This window comes from Myotis davidii, unplaced genomic scaffold (genome assembly GCF_000327345.1).
Source record: "Myotis davidii unplaced genomic scaffold, ASM32734v1 scaffold1910, whole genome shotgun sequence".
Lineage (NCBI taxonomy): Eukaryota > Metazoa > Chordata > Mammalia > Chiroptera > Vespertilionidae > Myotis > Myotis davidii.
In genome coordinates, this window is record NW_006283016.1 from 546277 (window position 1) to 562583 (window position 16307).

The following is a 16307-nucleotide window of genomic DNA, read 5'->3' on the forward strand; positions in this document are numbered from 1 at the left end:
CCCTTTGGTCAGGAAGGATGTGGAGCTCAAGTTTGCAAATATAGGAGGAAAAAATCTAGGACAGATACTCAAAGTCCCAGCATGTGGTCCTGGATAAACTAATTTGCTTCACATCTCTGAGCCTCAATTTTTCAATCTGCAAAATGGGGCTAGTCTTGATACTCTAAATATAGAAATTATTTTTGTAAGATACATGAGAAGAGACCTGGTTCAACCTCTCCCAATGCCGAGAACACTATGATGAAATTGGCAAAGTAAACAATGAAGAGGAATTAAATAAAAACATTAAAATATCAGAATTCTCTCGTTAGTTCTTTCAATGTAATAATAATGGCAGTAATGGTTATTGAGCTTCTATTAATTTCACACTGAACTATTTATGTGGATTATTGCTTTTCTTTCTCCTAACTTAACAAGGTAGTAACAATGATTATCTCTATTTTATGCTTGGGCAAAATCAGACACAAAGTGATCAAATGACTTGCCCGAGATCACATAGTTAGCTGGTAGGATTGGGAATTCCTACAACATTCGTGATCTCCTTCAAAAACAACAAACAAACAAAAATGACTTTTGCCTTCAGCTTATTATAATAAAAGCTTTGATGCTGCAATAATTCCTGATATTTTTATAGCACAGGTGGTATTTATGAGATTCCCAACCAAACAACTTGAAAATATCATTAGCTCCATTTTATAGATTTAAAAAAACACACACACAAAAACCCGAAGTTCAGAAAGAAGAAACATTTTGCCCTGTGATATAAGTGGCAGAGTGAATAAGAATCCAAGGCTTCAGAATAAAAATACAATGAACAGCCAAAAGAAGAAACATTTTGCCCTATGATATAAGTGGCAGAGTGAATAAGAATTCAAGGCTTCAGAATAAAAATACAATGAACAGCCACTGGGAATTCCTACAAGATTCGTGATCTCCTTCAAAAACAACAAACAAACGAAAATGACTCTTGCCTTCAGCTTATTATAAAAGCTTTGATGCTGCAATAATTCCTGATATTTTTATAGCACAGGTGGTATTTATGAGATTCCCAACCAAACAACCTGGAAATATCATTAGCTCCATTTTATAGATTTAAACACACACACACACACACACACACACACACACACACAAAGTTCAGAAAGAAGAAACATTTTGCCCTATGATATAAGTGGCAGAGTGAATAAGAATTCAAGGCTTCAGAATAAAAATACAATGAACAGCCAGCCACCTGTGTCACCGACTGGTATTCAAGTAAGTAATGAGATAGGAGGGAGGGGACAGGATTCAACACCAAATTCCTTTAGCTATTTCGGGAGAAACACTACTAATATGTCGGTCTGTATTCTAGGAGACTGGTTCACGTCTCTCATTTCTGGGAGGCAAAGTGATGAAATGACTTCTCTTTGGAACTGAGCATGTTGTCAGGAAATGTATATCCATTTCTAACTCACTCTCACTTTTCCTGTGAGGCACACACAGCATAAAAATGAATGGGACAAAGGAGAGAAACGATTAGAATGAGGCGCTAAACTGATGGCAAACTCAATCAGGTACAGAAAGGGAAGGAATATTAATTCAAATAACTTAAAAAAAAGAAAGCTAAGTAGTGTGCACGGGAAGGAAGCTCAGGGAAATGTGACTAAAGTTGGAATACAATGGAGGGATGAGGGACTTGATCTTTCACCTGGGAGGCAGTGCCTACTCCCCAAGTAACAGAACTGAACCCAAACGAACTAAACTGAAATAATTGGCTTGGAAAGGGTATCTGTTAACACATCCTACTTATGGAAAATACAAAGAATCAACTCTTCCACCAGCAGCCATATGACTTTAAGATTCAACTTCGGGTAAAGAAAAGTAATGAAGTGTGCAAAAGTTTTTTCTTTAGAATAGCAAATGGGAAACCTCTTTTATTTTCCAACTTATTGGTTTGCTCTCTTCAGATAAGACAGATTTTTAACTAACAAAATAAACCTGAAAGAATAAAAAACAAGCAATTTGTAAAAGTTGGATTTCAGCTCCATGACTCTGAGGTCCTGATGGGGTAAAAAGGTAATAATCATCATCTCCTTATTTTATAGATACTGGTACATTTAGACTATATATATAAATATATATTAAACCTCACCTGAGGATATTTTTCCATAGATTTTTGGAGAGACTGGACGAGTGAGGGAAAGACAGAAATATTGATGTGAGAGAAACATATCAATTGGATGCCTCCTGCAGGAACCCAACCAAAGCCTGGGCTGGGGATGAGCCTGCAACCTGGGTCTGGTGCCCTTAACCAGAATCGAACCCAGGGCCCTTTGGTCTGTTGGCTGACATCTATCCACTGAGTCAAACTGCCTTGGGCTAGACAATATTTTTGCTTCAAACGTGAAATCTTTCATTTTCTGGACTTAGTGAAGATAGTTCAGGTTTATTAATCAAACTATAGAAGGACCACCCAACTTGGGGAGCAATTTCCTTCCTGTTAGTAAAAAAAAATAAATGAAAGTCAAAGGCAAAGGCGGTGATTCTGGAAGCATGTGTCTGCCCTGGATGCAGTGTGATATGGTGGAAGCAGCAATGACTATGCAAGTCACTCATCCCCTCATCAAATTTTTGTTTCCACCTTCACAAGCTCATGGACCTCTTGGGAACACTAGTGCATCTGTGAGCCTACAATAACATAGTTGAACTTAGTTAATATTCATTGACTGAAAAAAATAACTAATGACAGCAAGGTACTCTAAATTCAGTAGTGCTTTTGAATAAATTTGCATTTTTAAAATCTCAACAAATAGCATGCTTGTATGTTTACCAAATGTGTATATATGTGTGTGTGTGTGTGTGTGTGATATTAAAATGTTCAATCAACAGACAATGTTTGATAAGTAGATGGATTTGAGGACCCTTATAAGTAATCTGTGGCTCCCCAGGAATTTTCAGCTGCCAGATGGGAACTACTAAACCATTTCTTTCTACTAAAGACTCCATGCTACAAAAATAGATTTTTAGAAGGCATTCCAGCATGTTCTCCTGCAAAAATCTGCAGTCTATATGCATTGAAAAAGAGCCAGAGGATTATACACTGAAATGGTAATGGCATTTACTGAGGGCTTAGAATTGTTTAGGGAGGTTTATTTGCTTTTCTGTATTTTCAAACTTTTCAAATATAATTATTTGTCCCTTTCACAGTAAAAACAACCAACAAAAAAAGCTAAACAAAAAAATGTAACCAAAGGACTTGGCAATCCTCTGTAAACTTACAAACCCAGATTCTAGGGAAATGTCCTTAATAGCTGCCTTCACTGTCTCATGGGGACCCATTCCTGCAAGGTGATATGGGAAACTATGGAAATCTAAATGTGTATTCTACTACCATGACATATTTATTGAAAACAAAATCTATGGCAAGAACAACTACATTTTCATGAGAAAAGTAATCCTATCACACTTCTGCCTAAATTCTTCAATGGCTCTCCCATTGATCTGTAGGGTAATTTCATGCCCCCAAACTCTCTGATCCTCCATAGTCTCATGCCTGACCTCTCTGCTTAGTAACCGTCTCTGGACTTGTCAAGGCCCTTCAGAGCCATCTTTCTTGCTATTTCTTAAAATAGTGTAGTCATCCCAGAGCACATCCTCTGGAACAAAAGCTCTACAGTTCTTTTAATAGCGTTCACTTATGTAGGAACAAAGACAGATTCACTATTCTATGCATCCCCAAGAAAGATTACATAGACAGCAAACCCATTTTTTAAAAGATTTAACAGCAATCCAGATATGCCTCCATCACCTAATTATTTGAAAAATATAGGTCAAAAATACCAGTTACGCAAAAATTAATGACAGGTCCAAAACCTGAGGCACTGAAAACTGTTAGTAACTCAATTATTTATGTCTATATATGTGGAAGGGGTGTACAACAGCACCAAGTATAGTAGTGACCACTATTTATCTCTCAATTTCCAGTCAATTTTTGCTTGGCACATGACCACCTAAAATAAAAATCATATACCCCAGTCGTCTTTATAGTTAGGAGTTTCCATGCAACTAAGTTTTGGTCAAGGAAATATTATGTGTTGTGCTCTACTTCCAGAATATCTTATCAGTGGGAAGGCACACCCATTCTTACTCCATCCTATTGCATTGAATGTGTATGTGATGAATGATAGAGTTTTACTAGCCCTTCTGGACCATTAGGATGGAGGCACAGTCTAGAAATGACAAAATAGTGAGTTAGAAGACATTAAGTCCCTGAATGAATAATTTCTATAGCTCTCATTCCAGTTCTAGATCACCTACGCTGGATTCTTTCCAGGTGAGAAAAGAATAAATCTTTAAGCCTTGGTATTTTCAGGACAATTTTTTTTTAAAGATCTCTAAACTTGCAGTCAACCTTAATCTTAACAGATATATGAAACTTTGTATGACAACCAAGCATGTTAGCAGAACACAGAATTAGAATCCTTAGTAAAATTAATAACTCACTAAGTTCACTTGGTTAATATCATGTATTAGTGATGCTTAGCAATTCATTTAGAAAGATAGCATACTCCTCAAACCTCCCAGATGCTGAAAGACCATGGGGTTGGGTATATTTGTCTAAACTGAGTGTTTTTCTTTTCTTGTTTTCTTTAAAGGAAGCCTTTACTAAAAGTGAAAAAAATCACAGAGAGAGAGAGTTCCCAGAATTCAAGGAGCCAAGGCATCACTACAAAACAGCACAAATTCATTCTTAGTTTTAATGTTGTTGCTGGCATAAACTATTAGTGATACTTTTCTTTTCAGCCCAAATCCCTATCTTTGAAAAACATGTTATAGATGATATATTTCTCAAGTGTAAAAATAGTAATTTCTATTCTCCAAAATACCTAACCAATATTCTTCAAAACTGCCAAGGTCAGGAAAAACAAGGAAAGATTGAGAAATTGTCACAGACCAGAGGAGATGAGGGAGCATGATACCCAATGGTAATGTGGGCTCTGGACTGGATCCTGGGGGGTGGGCAGTGGGGTTTGTGGGGTGTGGGGAGGAGAGAAGCACTAGAGCAGAAAAAAATGGTGACATCAAAATAAGGCCTGGAGTTTGTTTGATAGCGATGTACCAGTATTGGATATTTAATTGTGACAAATAAAGCTAATATAAGATGTGAATAATCAGGGAAACTGGGTGAGGACACACAGAAACTCTGTTCTATCTCTACAACTCTTTTATGCATCAAAATCATTCTAAATTTAAATTTTTATTCAAAAAAGCAATATATATTGATAAGTGGTTGATGAGAATGGCTGAGATAATAGGTATAAGGCCAGGGGCTTGCAGAAGGGATCCAATAAATGGCAATATCCTTCCTTCCAAGTAAACCCTTAAACCCCACCAACCCTTTTGTTATTAGATAAATTTTTTATATGTACTTCTGTCTTGGTATGGCTGAAAAACTTATTTTCTTATCATAAATGCTTATAAATTTGAAGATGTTTTCCTGCCCTTTTCTTCTATACCATCAATTATCTATTTGTTGTCAGGTTTATTTGTGGTGTTTTTTTTTTTTCATAGTTATTCCTCATTCTTCCTTGGAGTTTTTTTCTATCTGTAATCTTTCTAAATTCCATACAAGAGACTAGATTTGGGATCTGAATCATACTAAGTGTCCTCACAGAGGCATCCTATAGTAAGCTTCTTAAGGACAAAGTTCTTTTCTTCCTCCTTCTTTCTCTCCCTGGGTCTCTCATACAGGAGGTTCCCAGTATGTTTCTGTTAAATTGATTTAAATGAATGAACATGGACTACAATGAAATAATTGTTTCATGATTCTTAAATGATTTATTACCTTTGCAAAATTTCAGCATGATGTCAGATTTAATTACAACACTAAACTTTTATTCCTCTCCTATTTATTTCAAAGCACCAGGTTAGACACATCTTCCAGACCATGAGTTACTCTTGTGAACATGAGATGCCCTGCAAGTTCATGATCTCTGTCAAACAACAAGGACAAAAACAGTGAAGAAAACCCTATTTTATTTTAGTAAAATAAAAGCGTACCGAAGGTTCGACCGGAATTCCCACAATTGCCAAAAGATTCCTCGCTTATTTCCAAAGAGCATCTGGCAAATCAGCATGCTATTTTTTAAATTCTAGGTTCTTTCTTGCTCAGTTAGCCAATTTCAGCGTCTGGTGATAGATTTCTAATACCACACGTATTTTATCATTTGTTGCCTCCACTCTCTTTTCTGTAGTTATCAGTAATAAATTCCACCCTTTTCTGATAGATAACAACATTCTGAAGTTTGTTTTGGTAAATTATGATAAAAGAGAACATACAGAGTCAACTGAGAAGAAAAACACATCAATAAGACAAAGCAGTGGTGCCTCTAGGAAATTTTTTTAAAGCAAAAATGAAAAAAACTAACTGAGGAACACAAGAAGAAAACTAATGAAGATAGAAGAGATACTTTAGTCTCTGTGATTTTTGATCACAGCAAAGTTAAATCTGATTTAGAAGTTAAATACTCAGGTAAGTTGGTCCTCCGCATCCCAATTGGTCTTGGATGAGCAATGGGGCCAGCAGTTCTCTGCTCTGGGCATTAGTCAGGACAAATCCCTGGAAGAAGATGCTCTACCCTCCTCACCATGGATCTCTTGATGGGCTCAAGTACACCAGCTTCTGGTGTGCTTTCACTCCCTACAACCTCCACTCTCATTTGTTGTAGGATGCTGTAACCCATTTTGCTTAATCCAGTACTTCTCAAAGTGTGATCCACAGACCAGGAGATTCAGTGTCACCTGGGGACCTGTTGGAAATGCAAATTCTTGGGCCATACCCCAGACCTACGGAATCAGAAAATCTAGGAGCAGGTCTCAATACTATACATTTTAACAAGTCCTCCACCTGATCCTGACACATGCTCCATTTTAGCCTCACTGACCACAGTTGGAAAGCCAAGTTCCTGGGAGTTTATATTTTTGGAAGAGGCAACCCTTAGCCAATGCCAATAAATGTGGGAATACCAACACCCTGGCTGTCTGACCCCTGGTGAGAACAAAGCATCGGTGGAACCCAAACTGTCTCCAGAACTGCCCTGTAGAACTGAACCAAAACGACCCTCTGTGGAACTCTCTGGGTGCATAACCTTACTTGGCTTCCTTCCCTTCACTTCCCTGCCTCACTGCCCCCCGCCCCTACCATTTTTTTCCTAGGACCAAATCCTGATAAATCATTTAATATGAATCTCCAATTCAGAATCTGCTTATAGGGGACTAAACCGAAACTACCTCTTTCACTGAAAATTTCAACGTCATTGGTGATGGCCCTATGGCCTGGCATTACATTATCAATTGTTACTAGACTGTATACCAGAGGCTCGACATAACAATATAAATAGGACTCTCTCTGCCCTCAGAAAACTCAGGGTTATTGTTAATAGTGGTGGGGAGCAGACACATGCATGGATTTTGTCAATAGAGCAATACTGAATTTCTCAATAGTGCTAAGAAACATTTCTCCCCAAAATTTCTGAATGAGGCAATAGTTCAACCTACTTGATGAAGTGTGGTCAAGAGTTAGTGAGTGGTAGTATGAAAAGTGAAGACAATATTTCAGCCAAAACCATGAACTAAAACATGGAAATGAAGAACAGAGAAAAGCCACACATCCTTTGGTGTTCATGTGGTGTCAAGTTGAAAATGAAGATGGACAGGTGATGGACTTGAAAAAATGGGAAAGTTCCAAAGCATGGGAAGATTTCTATACCTTGCTAGGTAGTGTGCGTTTTATTATATGCATGATGGGTATGCACTGATGAGTTTTAAGCATGAAAATAACATGTCCAGAAGTATATAGAAAGATCCTTCTGGCTGAATTAAGAGAGGCAAGTCTATCAGCAGAGAAACCAAGTCAAAAACCATAGTGATCGTCTAAGCAAGACATAACAAGGGCCCGAACTAGGGCATAGGGAACCCAAGAAATATTTAGGATGTGAAGTTGGCAAGACTTCGACTGAATGACAGGGAGGGGCCAGGTAAGGACAACCTAGGTTTTCTGGCTTGAGTGATAAAATTAACTTAGAGTCACAATCATTTCCATTTTGCTAGTTTAGCATGATGACTAAAACAGTCATTGCTAAGAATTGCTCTCCTATCTTAGGAATGCTAGATACAACTAATATTCTAAGTTTACAGTCAGTAGGAAACTTGGTTGAAGCTGAAAGATACAAGACAGCTTTGATTAGTATTGATATGGAATTGCCACTGATACAAAGGGGCTAGGGTTGCCAGGATAGAGTGGAAATAGGAGGAAGTTGAGGCTAAATAGGGACCCCTAAAGGGGATATCGGGGCAGAAACTATTTATTAATCCTTACTAATGCATTTCAGTATTTCAACATCTGGTATGCTGGTACCATGCACATCAGATGAATATCATCCCTAGCAAACAAGAATGTTTTTCTTGTATTAAATTCTCCAACTCTCAGAATGTGGAGTATGAAAGGAGTCTAAGAGCAGTAATAAATTAAGTTAAATTAAATCAACAAAAACAACAGGTACAATCAATAAGCCCTTTCAGTTAAATACGATTTATGCGTGATTACTTTAAATGAAAGATTATGAAAATGTTCAATATTTCTCAATTAATAACATTCCAAGTCTGGAGAAAATGAGACACAGAGACATGCAAAAGTTTACCAAAGGAACAAACAGTAAAATGAAGATGTATGTGTGTGTGTGTTAACTAGGGGAAGACAAAAACATAACCAATATGAGCTGTCAATATGTCAAACTGCAAAATGAATTCCACAAATTACTATTCGGAATGAAGCAAAGACAACACCTCACTCTGGCTCATAAATATTCCCATCAAATGTGCCCCTTTCTCAAAGGCAGAACATGACTTATTAATCAGTACAGAGCTTTATTTATTAATCAGGCAGAACTATATATTAATCAGTACTAATGCATTTCAATATTTCAACAGGTCTGCTGGGACCAGGCGCATTAGATGAATATCAGTTCTAGCAAACAAGGATGTTTTCCTTGTATTAAACTCTCTTCACCAAGCTGAAAGATGCCTGCAAAAAGGGGGAAAGCCTGTGGAAATTGCCTGGAAGAGGTTTTATACTGGTGCCTTTGTACCTGGAGGGGCCCAGCATATCACCCAGTCTAGTCCCATCCTCTTGCCCCTGATGAATTGGGAGCAAAAGTGACAGAATAGCAGAGTCAGCACAGAACTCACTTTCTCTTCTGCCCAAAGGTTCAGTCTCTTGATTCTTAGAAAGACTCCCTGAGTAACAGGGATGCACATACTCACATCTCTCTTTTCCCTCTGCTCCATTTGACTTCAACTGCTTGGTATCCAAAACGAGAGAAATCGCAACAGGAAAGATCACTTTCAGGCTTTCACAAAAATAAGAGAAATATCAATGGGCCTCAACATCTCACCTGAGATAATCTGAGAAAAGGTTGTCTGCTGGGGAAGAAGCCTGGGTTGTGGGTCAGAGTAAGAGGCAATCGTGGGAATCAAGAGATTTCCCCACCACCAAAGGAGTTACTCTCTCCAAAAAATTTATAGTTACAGACTCAAATCCCAGTTTGAACAAAACAGAGCATAGTGTCACACACACACACACACACACACACACACACACACACACACACACACACAATATCTATCTATCATCTACCATCTGTCTATCTATCAATCATCTATCTAAAGACATGGACAGAAACTGATCAACATGAACAATGCCATAGCTACAGCAGAGTTGAGGAGCTGGATGCTAGAAAGATTTCAGAGGGGAGTATGAGGTTGCCAGGGTATATTGGAAATGAGGAGATGTTAGGGGCTAAATGGTGGCCCATTAAGGGGACATGGAAACAGAAACTATTTATTAATCAGTACTAATGCATTTCAATATTTCAACAACTGGCCTGGTAGCCAAGCATATCAAGTGAATATCAGTCCTCACAAACACCAGCCCTGGGGTGATATGTTAAGGACAACAGCATTTCTCAGAACAGCATTTTCTCAGAAGAGCCTCAGCACCCTCAGATAATTATTAAGAGTTTCTGAGGAGTCACAGAGATCAGAACCTAGAATGTGGAGAACAGCCATGAGGGCAAGTTATCTGGGCAGGATGAGTAAACTCTCTTCATTCTGGATTTATCTGCCCTTTCCTGACCTTCCAGCCTTTGCAAGACAGAAATGTCAGAGTCCAACTTTGGACTTCGGTCTTGACCTGAAGGAATCTAAGAAAATCAGAACATGCAGTTAAGAAATTGATGGCAGCTGCATTAAAGAAAAATGATGATGTAATTGTTTGGGTTCTCCTTTTATTAAGTCATCTTTAAAGTGTTACCTATTCACATGCATAAAATTTATTCCTTCTTCTTTGTTCTGTTTTAAAGGTGCTAATTTATTTAAGAGAGCTAATTGTATCCAACTCTAACATTTATTCTCAAAGAATTGTCATGACTTTTAGCCTAAAAGGAAATAAATTTTGATCTGGCAAAATGAAATGAAATAGAATAAAATTCTGGTTTAAAATTCACTAGCTTTGCTGCTATGGCAATTATAATTTTTTGATTGAATAATCAGGAGGTACCTCTGCCACATACATCCAGGAACCAGAGGCATAGAAATAAATCTTGACCCAAGTAACACAAGCAAAAGCCCCATAAATTCGTCCTCCTTATGTATTGTCCTCTATTCTCAAGTTCGCTGAATTCTTGGGCTGAGTAGGGATGTAGTAATATAATGATGAGGGGAACCCTGTTTGATCTCCCACTAAAACTCAGAGGAAGAAAAGAATGTGCAGCTGGAATATTAAGGTTCTAAGAAAAGTGAGGACTTTTGCAGAGTGAGAAACACGCTGGAGTGAAACAAGGCAACAAGAAAAATCATGGGCTAAATCTGAGTGTAAAATTCTATGATGAAATTGATTTCATGATAAAACACTTTTCCAGATGAAGAGCTAAATGCAAGAGGCATTGGAGAATCATTTCAGTTCAGATGGGCTAACACTGGAGAGAAGACTACAAGGAATAATATTTCACAAAGTGGGAATGAATGAAATCAGCTGGTGCATCTTCCATTGATTTTTAGTCTCTACAGAACATTCTATTTTCAGAAAACTTAAAGAAAGCAAATCCAAAATGATTTTTTGGTTTGTTTTTTGTTTAAGTGTCCAGGCAAAACAAGTTCTTCCTGAGGAAGCAGCAACAATATAGTACTGTAAACTAAAGAGACATAAATTGGCTATTTACACAATATTACTTACAATATCCCAATAATAATTAAGTACTTCCACCTAATCCTAGGTTCTGTCTGCGCAGTTGTATACAATCTATACAATTTTACATGCATTATCTTATTTCGGCTTCCCAAAAATTCCAAGAGGTTGCCAGGGCATCATTAGGCCCATTTCATAGATAATGGAACTGAGACAGAGAGAGTGGAGGACTTATTAAAGGACAAATGCAAATTGTGGAACCTGAACTTGAACTCACATGTCCTTGCCACATGCAAATCCAGGAAAAGGATGGTAAGAGAGTACTCTCAACAGCCAGCCTGCTGGATTTGGGCCATGTAAGAAATTAACCTCCCTATAACTCAGTTTCTATACCTATAAAGTGGAGATAATAATAGTACCTACTTCATAGGACTGTTGTAAGGATCAAATAAGTTAATATTTGCAAAGTGCTTGGCACCTCATAAGTACCATGCATGTGGCTGTTATTGTTAACATACATACACATATTTGGTTCCACCTCCCCTTTCAAACATAAAGATATATATTTGTGAAGTTTTGTTTCCAATATTTACACTTATATTTACTAAAGCTCTCAACGTGCTGAGCAAAATCATTAGCAAGTTAGCATCTGACACCAACCCGGAGCCTTAATTGTGTGTGGATCCTGATAGAGCCCTGCTCTTCCAGCTCACCATCCCTTCTGTCAGGTAATTGATTATAGTCATGCTCATCTCATCACTCAGATGGAATGAGATCTGTTACCTTCCTGTTTATTGTCATCCTAGATGCAATCTTCGAGTTGGAATAGACTGACAGCTGTCTGAGGGGAGGGGAGAGGGGGACTGGATGAAAGAAGGTGGAGGGATTGGCCAAATAACATATATGTATAATCCATAGATACAGACAACAGTGTGGTGATGGCCAGAGGGAAGGAGGGGTAAGGGCAGGTAAGGGGTGATACAGGAAGGTGGGCAAAGAGGAGTGGGGTCAAATGGGGACATCTGTAATAGTATAAACAATAGTCCTAACCGGTTTTGCTCAGTGGATAGAGTGTCAGTCTGTGGACTGAAGGGTCCCAGGCTCGATTCCGGTCAAGGGCATGTACCTTGGTTGCGGGCATGTCCCCAGTAGGGGGTGTGCAGGAGGCAGCTGATCGATGTTTCTTTCTCATTGATGTTTCTAACTCTCTGTCCCTCTACCTTCCTCTCTGTAAAAAATCAATAAAATATATTAAAAAAAATAGTATAAACAATAAAATAAATTTTTAAAAAAGATAAAGAGGATTGGGCTGCCTAAATTATGCAAACTCACAATGACCCAGAGGAGGCACTTTGTAAAATACTGTAGATTGAAAAAATATAAAATATCCCAGTTTCCCTCTGTTTGCGAATGTTTCTCTATCTCCCCAAGTGCAGCCTGCTATTTACTCCTTATCACAGAGATCACGTCATCTGAAAAGGTTCTGTATAAAGAATGAGGCCTTGATAAGAATGGGCCCTGCCTCACCCACTCGCCCACTCTTCCCTTCTTCTCAAAGGGTGGTGGCTGGCCCAGGACCTGGGAGCTTGTGAGAAATACCAAATCCAGGCCCCACTTCAGACCTACTGCATCAGCACCTGCATTTCAAAAAGATCGCAGGTCCCTGTGCATGGAAAGTTGGAGAAGCCATGGGCTACCTCTCTGCAGGTGGTTTATTTCTCTTTTACTGGAAGGGTCATTTAAAGAATAACACCCAGCTAGTTGTTCCGGGGCTGGTTAGTCAAGATTAGCAGAAATTTGATAGTCAGAACTGTGGTACACTTTAACAATCGTCTACAACTAAAGACAGCCAGGCTCTTCTTGATTTTCTCTGTCTTTTGTTATTTACTTATGAAAGCTTGAAACAGCAGATGTGGCCTCACCTGCCACAACCCAGAAAAATACAAGAATGAGTCATCCCACTCCATAATTAGCAGAGCAGGCCTGCCTGTTGATTCATAGCTGGATGGGCCCAGAAATGAATGAAAAGCCATGCCAGATAATCATCTCTCTGCAAAACTGGGCCCGGAAGGCAACCTGGAAGGTAATAAACACCTTGGCTGCAATGAAAAAGTTCCAAGAGACTCCATCCAGTGAAAAAAGGGGGCGGGGGAAGAAAAAAGCTTAATGAATCACTCTAACTCTAGAACTACTTAAAGCATGAAAGTCAAAATCTGTTTAAATGACTAACATCATCCATTCAGAGAAGCGACTTCGCAGATAAGAAAGTTGTAATAGGATCACTCAGGACAAGCTCTGCCCTCAAACAGAGACATGGGAGCTCCAGAGTTAGTCACTAACCATTACTGTGCCAGCCTCCTGGTCACTTCATCTTCGGCAAGAAAGTCTATTTTAAAATTGAATATAATTCAGTAAGTGTCAATTAGGCAGCAACTATATACCGCGCGTGGTGGGAATTTCAAACATGGAGGCGATTCAGGCTATTCTTTAAGTGCTCTGCAGGCACTCATGGTGTGTGTCAAGAGTGAGCCTCTGTTACAATTTTGAGAAAAATTATTATTTTTATGCATAAATACTCTACTTCATTTGGTGAGGAGGGGAGGGCGAAGCTGGGAATGTAGAAAGCACTCTCCAGGCAACAGGTCCATAGGCAGCAGGCCCGGTGAAAATCAAAACCATAAATTTTAATCTCTCTTTGACATTTAATGGTTTTCAAACACTTACGCATAGGCTACTGATTTGTAGATACTCTGGATCCCTATAAAGAAGATAAGGGAAGTGTTTTTCCTCCTGACTTAACAGAAAAGGCATTGCAGCTCAGAGAACGGAGTGAGTGAGTCATGCTTGCATAGACAGGAAGGGGCAGAAAAAGAATTTGGTCTCGGATTCTATATACCCATCTAGGTCTGTGTGGACTCTCCCATGCAAAGTCCTAAGTTGCTTGCCAATAATATCTACGTACCTTTCTTCACTCTAATGCTGACCTAACGTTACCCTGTGAAGTAGAAAGTAGCAGGGGCTGGTGTTCTGATTTGCAGATGAGAAGCTTGTCCAATGGCTCTAGCAATGGGTCATCAGGACTGAAGCTCCAATCTTTGGGTTCCTAAACTGGGGAGCTTTTCTCTGCTTTCCTGATGTGAGTACTCTCTGAAATCCATTTCCTAACCATCTTGGATACCTGGTTTGACTCTATTTCATCGCTTTCCTTGCAATTCAGTTCAGCCATGTGACTTAATTCTGGTCAATGGGATGAGAGTGCAAGGTAGGCCTCTTCTAAGGCTTGGTCCATACAAGTGTCATGTGCACAGTCTTCTAAGCCTCCTCCCCGCTCACTAGCTGGAATGGGGACAACAGTGACACTCTTGTCAGTCATGTATTGACACTAGCAGAGTCACAGTCAGCCTAGGTCCCTGAGTGACTGCAGGGAGCAAAGTCACCTTTGCCTTCCACCTCACCACCAACCTCAAATTGACCTGAACAATCACGTTTGGGTCAACTTGTTTTAATACTTGGATTCTCTCGGCCCTGATACACACCAGCCCTGCAATCCCGCCCCGGGGCATCAGCAGCAGCTGCATACCTCTCGCTCTGCTTCACGGAGACTCTCAGATCCATCCCTGCAGTGATTCTTTAGGACACCCATGAACTCATCCAGTCAAAATAACCCAGGGAGACGAGCAATCAGACACAGCTATTTGGAGGCAGCGTAGAGAAGTAGACGAGATCAGGCTTTGTGGGGTAAAAAATCTCAGTTTGAAGTCTAGCTCTGTTATTTATTAGCTGTGCCAACTCTGGCTGGTCCCTTAGCTTCTCTGAGTCTTGGCTTCCTCATTTTATAGATGATAATAAGCAGAAATAATGTTATGGTGAACTTTTGTACTGATATTTGGAGAGAGGAAGAGAGAGAGAGAGAGAGAGAGAGAGAGAGAGAGAGAGAGAGAGAGAGAGAGAGAGAAACATTGCTGTGAGAATATTGGTTTCTTCTCATATGTGCCCTGACTGGGGATCTAACCCATAACCTAGGCATGTGGATGGCCTGACCATAAATTGAACTTGCAACCTTTTGGTGTACAGGACGATATTCCAACCAACTGAGCTACCCGGCCAGGGCTGTTATGTTGAATTTTAAGCCATATCACAACTTATATGATATGTTTGCACAGACCCTGCCACCTAAAGGATACTTGGTAATCTATAGGCATTATTAATACATATTTAGCATGTGCCCTGCTGACCTTTTCTGTCACCACAACACAGTTTGACTTGTGGCTGGAAGTATGGGTTGTCAATAATGGATCTGAGGCACCAGCTCTTTTTCATTTGGTATTCTAAAGAGGACACAGCTACGGACCACAGTTAAGGCGATAAAGGTAAGTGCTGTTGAGCTGAGTTAGTGAAATGAACAGAAGCACATTTATCTCCAGCATGACTGGATTTTACTAATCATCCCAGGTCAACCTGCCAAGTAAGATCTACTTATCAGCAAAATGCCTAAGTCATGCAAGCCTAGAAGGTTCCAGATTGGATTTTACCAATAGTCTACATAAACAAAGCAGCATGTAACTCAAGATACAGACAATATTATGCTTCTAAGAGGCTTTAAGAGAACTCCAGAGGGTTAAAAAGAGTTATATTTTCTTATCTGTTGATAACTGGCTTAATGGCGATAGGGCCATAATGTTTGCTCTGTGACTGCCCGATTTCTTTCATTACTATCTTTGCCTAATCATTTTAAAAGTTGACTTTGGAAACTTCCCATTTACCAAAGCGCTTAGTGAACATAAAACAGACACACATGTGGACACCACAGGGTTTCCATTGCTTCCAACCTAATGAAACCATCACCAAAATAAAATGTGCCCATATAAAACGATAGCCATGCAGTATATTATTTTCAAATTCCATGCTATGCCAAAGTCTCATGTTATTCAATATTGCATTTTCAAAAGGACAATCTCTAAGTGCAAGTATATTTAGTGACATCATATGTTACCTGTTAAAATGCATTCACGTTGAGAGCAAGTACATCCTTCCTGGGATTATCAAACCATTAGGAGCTGCCTTTTCTGCAGGCAGAACAAAAGGT

The 16307-nt window shown here is 39.2% G+C and overlaps 1 protein-coding gene across 6 annotated transcripts in view; it reads right to left on the reverse strand.

Annotated features, from left to right (window-relative positions):
- Nucleotides 1–16307, reverse strand: part of LRRC3B (leucine rich repeat containing 3B) — an 85211-nt gene that overhangs the window by 34454 nt on the left and 34450 nt on the right. Inside the window, exons 3-4 of one of the 6 annotated variants that reach the window (XR_001513394.1) lie at nucleotides 7128–7136; nucleotides 5874–5884 (exon numbers count right to left, since the gene is read on the reverse strand). The exons of 4 other annotated variants lie outside the window; for them this stretch is intronic. The gene's annotated coding sequence lies outside the window, so the exon portion shown is untranslated. Of the gene's footprint in view, nucleotides 1–5873; nucleotides 5885–7127; nucleotides 7137–16214; nucleotides 16280–16307 lie in introns of those variants that run through there. One more of the 6 variants, XM_015562115.1, reaches the window with a different exon arrangement.